The following is an 8719-nucleotide window of genomic DNA, read 5'->3' on the forward strand; positions in this document are numbered from 1 at the left end:
CTAATTAAGCCAAACCCCACAAAGAGTCATTTTCAATCTGGATTTCCCATCTCCATCACCTAGTGACTTATGTTCATTTTTCAGCAGCAGTTCCCAGAGCCTCCATCCCAGCTCGCAAACTCACAACCTTGTCTCTCCCGGTCACCTTCATCCGAAACGATCATGCATTATGGTAGACTAGGAGGTTTATGGATTTGATGTTGTCTCTTCATGAGTGATTGTAGATACAGGTACACAAACAAACATGGCATGGTGACAAATGGGATGAAAAAAGGGAGTACATGCAGAAGGACATGTTCACCAACAGACGAAAAGCATGCAAAGAGATGTGCTCGCAAACAGACGAGCATGCAAGCATGTATTTGCACATGGATGGACGGACGAGTGAACATGCAAGATGTGTTCATAGACATATGGACTGATGAACATGCACTTTTCACTAACATGAGAACCTTTCAAGCATGCAAACATGCAAGCAAGGAGCAATGTGCAAATGCAACATCAAGCAAACCCAACGACCATCGAAGACTCCACGCACCATGCCATGCGGAGATGAAGCTGTGACAAACCATGAGGACATCCATCACCATCAACACTACAACTCAACATGCACAAAAAGAGGAGCACGAATGTACCAAGCATTGTCATTTCGAGTCTTGTCATGGGTCATGTCATCCACATCTCTATTGTGGGCCATACTATCAATCAATGTAATGTAATGTGGAAGTCCAAGAGACCCACTTGTTATATGAAGATTCATTTAAAGTCTAAAGGTCATGGAAGTCAAACAGTCATGAGGGTAGTCGAATAGCCATAAGGGTCAGTTTTACCCTTGGCTATAAGCACCCCCTCATTTGTACATGCAAAGGACTTTTCACCTCGGCTCCTCCCACATAGCCTTGAGAGTCTGTAATATTTTTTTTGATGAGTAAGTAGTGGCTCCAACGCCCTGCCCACATGATTAGTGATATATGGCGTAATGATGTGTCTTGGAGCTTTTGCTTAATTTAGAAGCCTGCTAACATTCCAACACATTTTCACACATGTATTGTAGTTTTTGTAAGACTAATCTTGAACACTTGTAATGCATGTTTCTTTAACTTGTGTCTAACACTTGAACTCATTCAATTGTTGTAATATATGTATATTAATGAAAATGTGTTGTATGAGTTGTTAACGTTTTCATGCCCATGTTTGTTACCTCCCTGGACATCAGATAGAACTTTCACATAAAATTTCTATAACAATTGTCGCACTTGTGCAGACTCCTCTGTTGTGTGTTGTACATGTTATCTTTCCTTGTGTGTTGTGACTGTTGCATCCGTGTGGACTGCTCTTCTAGAAGCTATGCACGTCCTATTGTGTCGTGTGTTCCTAACAGAGTTGGGGCTTCCTCCCATCCAACTTGGGACTGACTCCCACCCTCTCCCTCTACATTCAAAGAACCATTGACACAAGTAACACTAGCAATCACCACGCACACAAACCTTACTACTCGAAGACAAAGCAGACCACACTCCTGTGGTGACAAGAAACAGCTGAGGAAAATCTTTAAGATAATGGAAATGGGCCATCATACAAGATGGGACTCCCACACCAAACAGTGTGAGGTCTAGTTGGGACTTAATACCGGGGTGATCCCCTAAATGTTGGCAGTTCCAGCATCATCAACAGAAGGATTTAAGTTTTCTTTGCTCTTGAAGGTAAGAAATGAAGGATTTGGTAACCTTTTTCACAAGTTGGGCCATAATTCATGACTTTTCTCTTTCTGGGTATGTTTACTGTGCACCATTTTGTTGGCAAAAACTAACCTTCTAGGTCTACCTCACCTTTCATCTGCTTCCTTGTTGTGTTTTTTTCATGGTGTCAATACACTCATTTTAGTCTATGTTATCCTTTGCTTGAAAATGTTGGAAAATAGACTCCCCACTATAAGTTTTTAGTTCTATGATTTCTCCAAAAAACCACCCTTCATAGAACGAGCATGAACCCCTTTAAGGATGATCCTCAGGTAGTTAATGCCAAATCATGAAAAGAAACTATTGTTTCCTAAAATAGGTCACAGTTTTATCATGTCCATACTTCATTGTTTATGATTAACTTCTTGTTATGAACGTTTATGCAAACCAAAGAGATCGTAATTTACCCTCTCCCTATTTTTTTTAGATAATAAATATGTTTAATTCATTAACAAACGAGTGGGTATCAAACCCTAATTCGGAATATCGTCCTCGTGCTACCTTGGGAGTCCTCGAGGTCATAAGAACTTGGGAAAAAAACCCTCAGTTCTATTGATGTAGGGTATCCTCCTTTATTTCATAAAATTATTAAAATCCTCGCCCTTCACATGTTATTACTCACTCGAAATTTAAACAACCATTCTACAATTATTCTTAGTATGTGTACGCAAACTCTTATGCATTGTGTCACCCCCGTATGTTCCATATGTGTGTCTGATTTAAAGCTCGCTCGTATTGGCATGACACACCACTTGTGTTTAATGGTTTCTTTGTTTCATTTTGAATTGTTTATAGCTATATAATTCTCTTTGTATCAATCCCATTAGAACATGGCATGTTTTTAATGTTAACTAATTTCTTCACCTTGTTTCAAATGTTTTATGATGGATATAACACATTATACATCAATTGTGTGCCAAGTCTATCAGAAAGAGCATATTTGCTCGGTTTACTAAAATATTTTACAAAATTGTGTTCACATTTGTAAATTTTATTATGCATACATGCTATTGTATGCTTTCTTATGTGTATGTTGATGTCTTCCCTCTCCCCCTTGTTTTATTCTAATTCCTCATTTGATGCTTTAAAAACCCATAATGTTTTTTTATTTTTAATGAATGTTTCTCTAGTTTACTATCATAAGGTAATTCCTTAAATTGATTGCAACATGAGTTTCTTTAATAGAAATAGAGGAAAAGGCAAGGGTAGAGGAGCAATGAACAAGAATTAACATTTTGGAGTAACAAGGGAAAAACTATAGTCTTATTTTTCACTTTATATTATGGCACCATCATCAACATGGATGATAAATGGAGTAACAAGGAGTATGGGAGAAACAAGGGATGTTTCATGATGACATTTTGATTAGGATATATTTTGTATGTGATTTCCATGATTACACTTTTATTATAGCATGTTTATGATTATTTACTTAATTGGGGATTAGAAAGTGAGCCAAGAAAAGAAGTCTACATTTCAGACTTATTTATGCATTGAAATAAAAAGGAAGAGGCCTAATAATGGATCAAAGAGGACCCAACCTATTAGAGTATAAATTTTAATGAAAAAAAATTAAAACAACATTTATAAGTCTCTCCTCTTGATTAGAAAACTAACTAATATGATATTTTATAAACTAAAACTACCAAATCCACTTGGAGCCTCTTTAAAAAGGGGAGAGATATATGAAGGAAAAGGGAGAAAGTTGTGAAGATAGGTATGCTACAACAATATTAGGATTTTCTTTTATTCCTTTGATTTTATTTTATATAACTTAGAGAGATTGTCTTAATGGTGACAATTATTCTACCTCTAAAGGAGAGACCAATTAGGGTGATTTTCCTCAAGGATTCAAGGATTTTTGAAGGTATCTTGCATTCTTTCTAATCATTTACTTGTTGTTCAAAAGGTCTAGTTTCTTAATTATTAGTGCTAATAATGATATTTATGTAGAAAGAAAGTTGCCCAATTTCACAATTTTCCTAAAGGATTAATGTGATGCCACTCTCATTGGACTTCCTTGACTATTTTATATGATTTTGTACATGCAATAGTTTGAGTTTTGAATTGGTCAAAGGTCTTCATAGAGACTTGTTGTTAATATTTTGAGTATTTATTTTTTTAGTAAAATCAACCTATTTCCTTACATATTTATCTCTACATGCATCTTATATTTTGTTATGTTTTTATTCACTATTTTCAAGATTTTAGCCTAAAACCCTGACTAGCTCATTGTTAAGCTAAGTTTTGTTTTTCTCTTTGTTTATTGTATGTTGATAATTCATGTCATTTTAAATATCATGTTTCAGATGTATATATCATTTTTCTCTTTCTTTTTGTTTAATATTTCTGTAATGCAAATATATCCAAAATAAATAATTACGAAAACATTTTCATTTTACATTGTACATTCTGAAAAAGTTGTCTCAATATCTTGTTTTGATAACAAGATTCGAGGAGTTGACTAGTTTAGTTTGTTTAACTTAAAACAAAATATCAACATATTTTGGCAATCGTACTAGGGAGCAAAATTAAATTTTCTCTTTATTTTTTCTTTTTGTTAAGCAGGTTCTCTTCATTTCAAATTTTGGTTAAGAGTTTTCCTTGGCATCTTTGCCCAAGTGTCAATGGTTCTCGTAATGAATACTCTCATGATCATGTCATCAATACCTTAGATTTTTTTCATTCCAGAGGGGTTCATGACCTTCATACTTGTTCCTACCTATTTACTCTCACTCTTTTCAGAGAGGAAAAATACTGGTACCGTGATATTTTCGGGCCAACCCACTTTGGAAAAATCATTCGTAATTTATCCCTTCATCCAAGCCTCCCCAACCCCACTTTTGGTGTAATTTCAGTGATAATTCCAATGATCCTTCAAATTTTTTTATTATCATCTAAGCTAGGAGGAAATACAAATTATAAAAAAACATTCCTATAGCTTCTTATGGGTTCCAATTTGTAGATTCTGAAGCCCCATTTTATTATGGATTCCAATATGTAGATTCTAAAAGATTCTCTTATGTGTTCTAGTATGTAGATCTTGAATCTGTGCCACCTACTATTTACAAAGAGGCTACTTATGATCCCTGCTTGTTTGACTCAGGAACCTTATGTGATGTCTTTCTGTTCGATGACCCTCTCTTCCAAGAAAATATCAAATTCCATGTATACAATGACCAGTCTAAACCTCAAGAAAATCTTAAACTTCTTCTTCCTAAAGATAATGTTATCTGTGATGACTCTGCTCAAGAGGTGTTGAACCTTGATGATGAGAATACCCTTCTTGATCTGCATGACCAATATTTTCTCTTAACTTCAAATGAATAGGTTCTCACTCCTGATCTTTAGAACACCCCTAATTCCTTTAATATCAACGATGATGACCATATTAATTTTGACGATTATGATGAAGACAGATCCAACCTTTTTTTTTTAATAATGCTTTTATGATATTATTCAAGATTCATTCTTTAATGAATCTCACATATATGATAAATACCTTGGTCCTAAGGTTAGTTTCAACCTTATTTACTTTAATTGTTTGTAGTGTTAAATATGATGTGTACGATGAAGATGAGTCGAACTCTACTTCCCTAGGGTATTTCCATGATATGAAAGGCACTTCATGGGAATAAACCTCTCACTAATTAATTCCTTACTTCTGAAAAATGAGTCTTGAATGGGAAAACCCCTGCTATGATATAAATCATGATGATTCATTTCTTAATCAACTTGAAAAAATACCCTCTCCTTTTGGTCATCAGAAATCTTCTCGTTTTCTTGAGATGAATTATGAGACCTTCTTTGATAAACTTGAAAGGAAACCCATTGTTTTCAACCCTACAGATTCCATGGCTATTGTTCTGATTGAATTTGAAAGGTATGAGCTTGAAATGCCTAAAGTGATTTTCAATACGAATAATGTTAATGATAATTTTCTTAATTTAAATTTTATGCATTCTGCACATAAATCCCCTTATCCATCCATTATGGTATGTGACTTCTAGCTCACACTTGTTTGTTGGCATGTCATGCGTGGTGGCCAAAAATATTGTTTCATTTTCATTAATCCATTGTCACAACCACACACTTTTGTTGATTGGTAGGTTAATCACCCTTGCCCAATTTCCATCCCATAAGTCATGAAATTTTCATGTTTGATTTACGACACATTCCTTTATGCACAATTTCATCCAATATGAGGATAATCACATTTCCTCATGTACATAATTTCTCTTTTATTCCCTTCTTCCATTTTTAATTATGTTTGATAGTTTTGATCTTACTTTTACCCTTTTTAGTGTTGTTGTTGTTGTTGTTTTTTCTTTTGCAATATTTTACTTGTTGTTGACAACTGTTTTATGAAAATTTCATGTTTTTATAAACCACTGATTATATTTACTACTACTTATCTTATTTAACTATCAATAAATTTTACCAGTGGCAATATACTTTGGAAAATAATCATTACAAATGGCATGCACTTTAATAATCTTTTGCACTGTATTTTCCATAAGCACTGTAATCCTTTTTTCAGAAACATTTTCTTGCAGCAACATTTTTTACTAAAAGAACCAAGCATTCTTATTCCTTATCATTACAGGGATAAACCTTAATCGTCGAACCTTATCATTATTTGCAAAACCATTACAATTTTTCCTCTCAGCCCCATTTGTTGTTTCATGTGCTTCCTTTCCCTTTAACAACCTGCTACCAACTCTTTCATAGTTACTTACATATTGTAAAACCAAATATTATGAGTTCTAACCTACTTTGTGAGTCTTCCTATGAAGTCACCAATGTTGATGATGATGGTCAACATGAATCAAACTTGCAAGACATTGCAGATGTATGGAACCAATATCTCCTATAACTAATACCATTTTCTATTATAAATAGGAGTCTTAATAGGTGGGAACCCTCTTAAGAGAATGGCCATAATTGTGATGAGATCCAACACATAATCATTGCATCACGATGATTGTTCTAAGGTTACTTGTTAAATGTAAAAAAAAAAAAAGGCTAATGTTTAATTCCAATACATATGAATTGCATATATGATGGGATTAATTTAATGTTATGTCTTATTCCATGTGCTTGTGGTCGGTTCCTATTCTTATACGTTGGCATATGTATATTTATATGTGTAGTGACTACAAAAGAATATAATATGGGTAAGAATACGTGTTTCATGCAATTTTGTTTTGGGTTACGACTCCATCAAATGTTTCAGAGGTTTGGTATGAATATATATGGTTGAATGGACATACCTTGGAGGTTATGAAAGTCTGATGCAATGTCAGAAAAGTAAATGCTGGGGTGGCGTGAGATACGATTATAACAAAACCTTCATATGTAATTAATTCACCTGAAATTCTCATTTATTGTGTTTCCAAGCCTAGCATACTTGTGTGCTTACCTTCCATTCTCCTCTGCTAGGTCCATCCTATTTGGCTCATTAGTTGTTTGGCATTTGTTTTGGCATGAAAATTTTTATACATTCGGATGTCAACTTGGTTATGGGATCGTTAATGTGCCAGCCTTACCTTTACTCCTGCATTAACTCACGTTACGTCAATCCATGCACCACTTTTCTTGGTCAAGCATGAGCCCTCAATTATATCCGTTGCTCCTATTCTGTGTCTAGTTTGTTCCTATTCTGTGTCTAGTTTTCTTTTAGTGAAAAAATTCAATTTTCTTTGCTCCTAAAGGAAAGAAGCAGAGGATTTGGATCCTTTTTCACAAGTTGGGCCATCATTCGTGACTCTGATCTTGCCACGTATCTTTATCATGGACCATTTCATTGGCAACAACTAACTTTCTGGGTCTTCCTCATCTTTCACCTGTCCCCTTGTTACGTTTTTTTGCATTGCATCAATATACTCATTACAGTGTACATTTAGCCTTTGCTTCGAAAATGTTGGAAAATAGACACCCCACTATAAGTTTTTATTTCTTTGATTTCATCAGAAAACCACCCTACATAAAATGGGAGGGAGTCCATTTGTGGTAAGTCCTCGGAAAATTAATGCCAAAGCACTAATTTTGTGTTTTTGTTTCCTGAAATAGTTCACGTTTTTATCATATCCAAGTTTCTTTGATTATGATTAAAGTCTTGTTATGAATGTTTATGCAATCCAAAGGGATTATAATTTACTCTCTCCCTAATGTTGTTTAGTTAATAAAATTGTTTAATTCATTAATAAATGAATGAGTATAAAACCCTAATTTGGAAAATTCTCCTTGTGACACCTTGGGAGCCCTCTAGGTTGTAAGACCTTGGGAAAAAAACCTTGGTTCTATTCATGCAAGGTATCCTCCTTTGTTTCATTCAATTATTAAAAACCTCGCCCTTCACATGTAACAACTTGCTCAAAATTTAAAGAACCATTCCGCAATTTTTCTTTGCATGCATATGTAAACTGTTATGCACTATCTCACCACCATATGTTCCATACATGTCGCTGATTTTAAGCTCGTTCATCTAGGCATGACACATCACTTGTATTTAATGGTTTCTCTGTTTCATTTCAAATGGTTTATAGTTGTATAATTCACTCTATATCGAGCCTGTAAGAACATGGCATGTTTTTTATGGTTAATTTATTCCTTCACCTTTTTGCACCTTGTTTCAAATGTTTTATGATGCATATAACACATTATATAGCATTATGTGCCAAGTCTGCTATAATGTGCCAAGTCTATCATATCGAGCATATTTGCTTAGTTTATTAAAATATTGTATAAATTTTTCTTCACATTTGTAAATTTTATTATTCATCCAGCTATTATATGATTGCTTATTTTTATGTTGATTCCTTCCCTCACCACCCTATTTTATTCTAATTCCTTATTTGATGTTTTAAAAACTCAAAATGTTTTGTTATTGTTAATGAATAATTCTTTGGTTTACGGCCGGCAAGTAATTCCTTAAATTCATTGCAACATGATTTTCTTTAACATAAACAATGGAAGAG

This window comes from Pinus tabuliformis, chromosome 2_2 (genome assembly GCF_031772625.1).
Source record: "Pinus tabuliformis cultivar Carrire ecotype Pingquan chromosome 2_2, CPIR1, whole genome shotgun sequence".
Lineage (NCBI taxonomy): Eukaryota > Viridiplantae > Streptophyta > Pinopsida > Pinales > Pinaceae > Pinus > Pinus tabuliformis.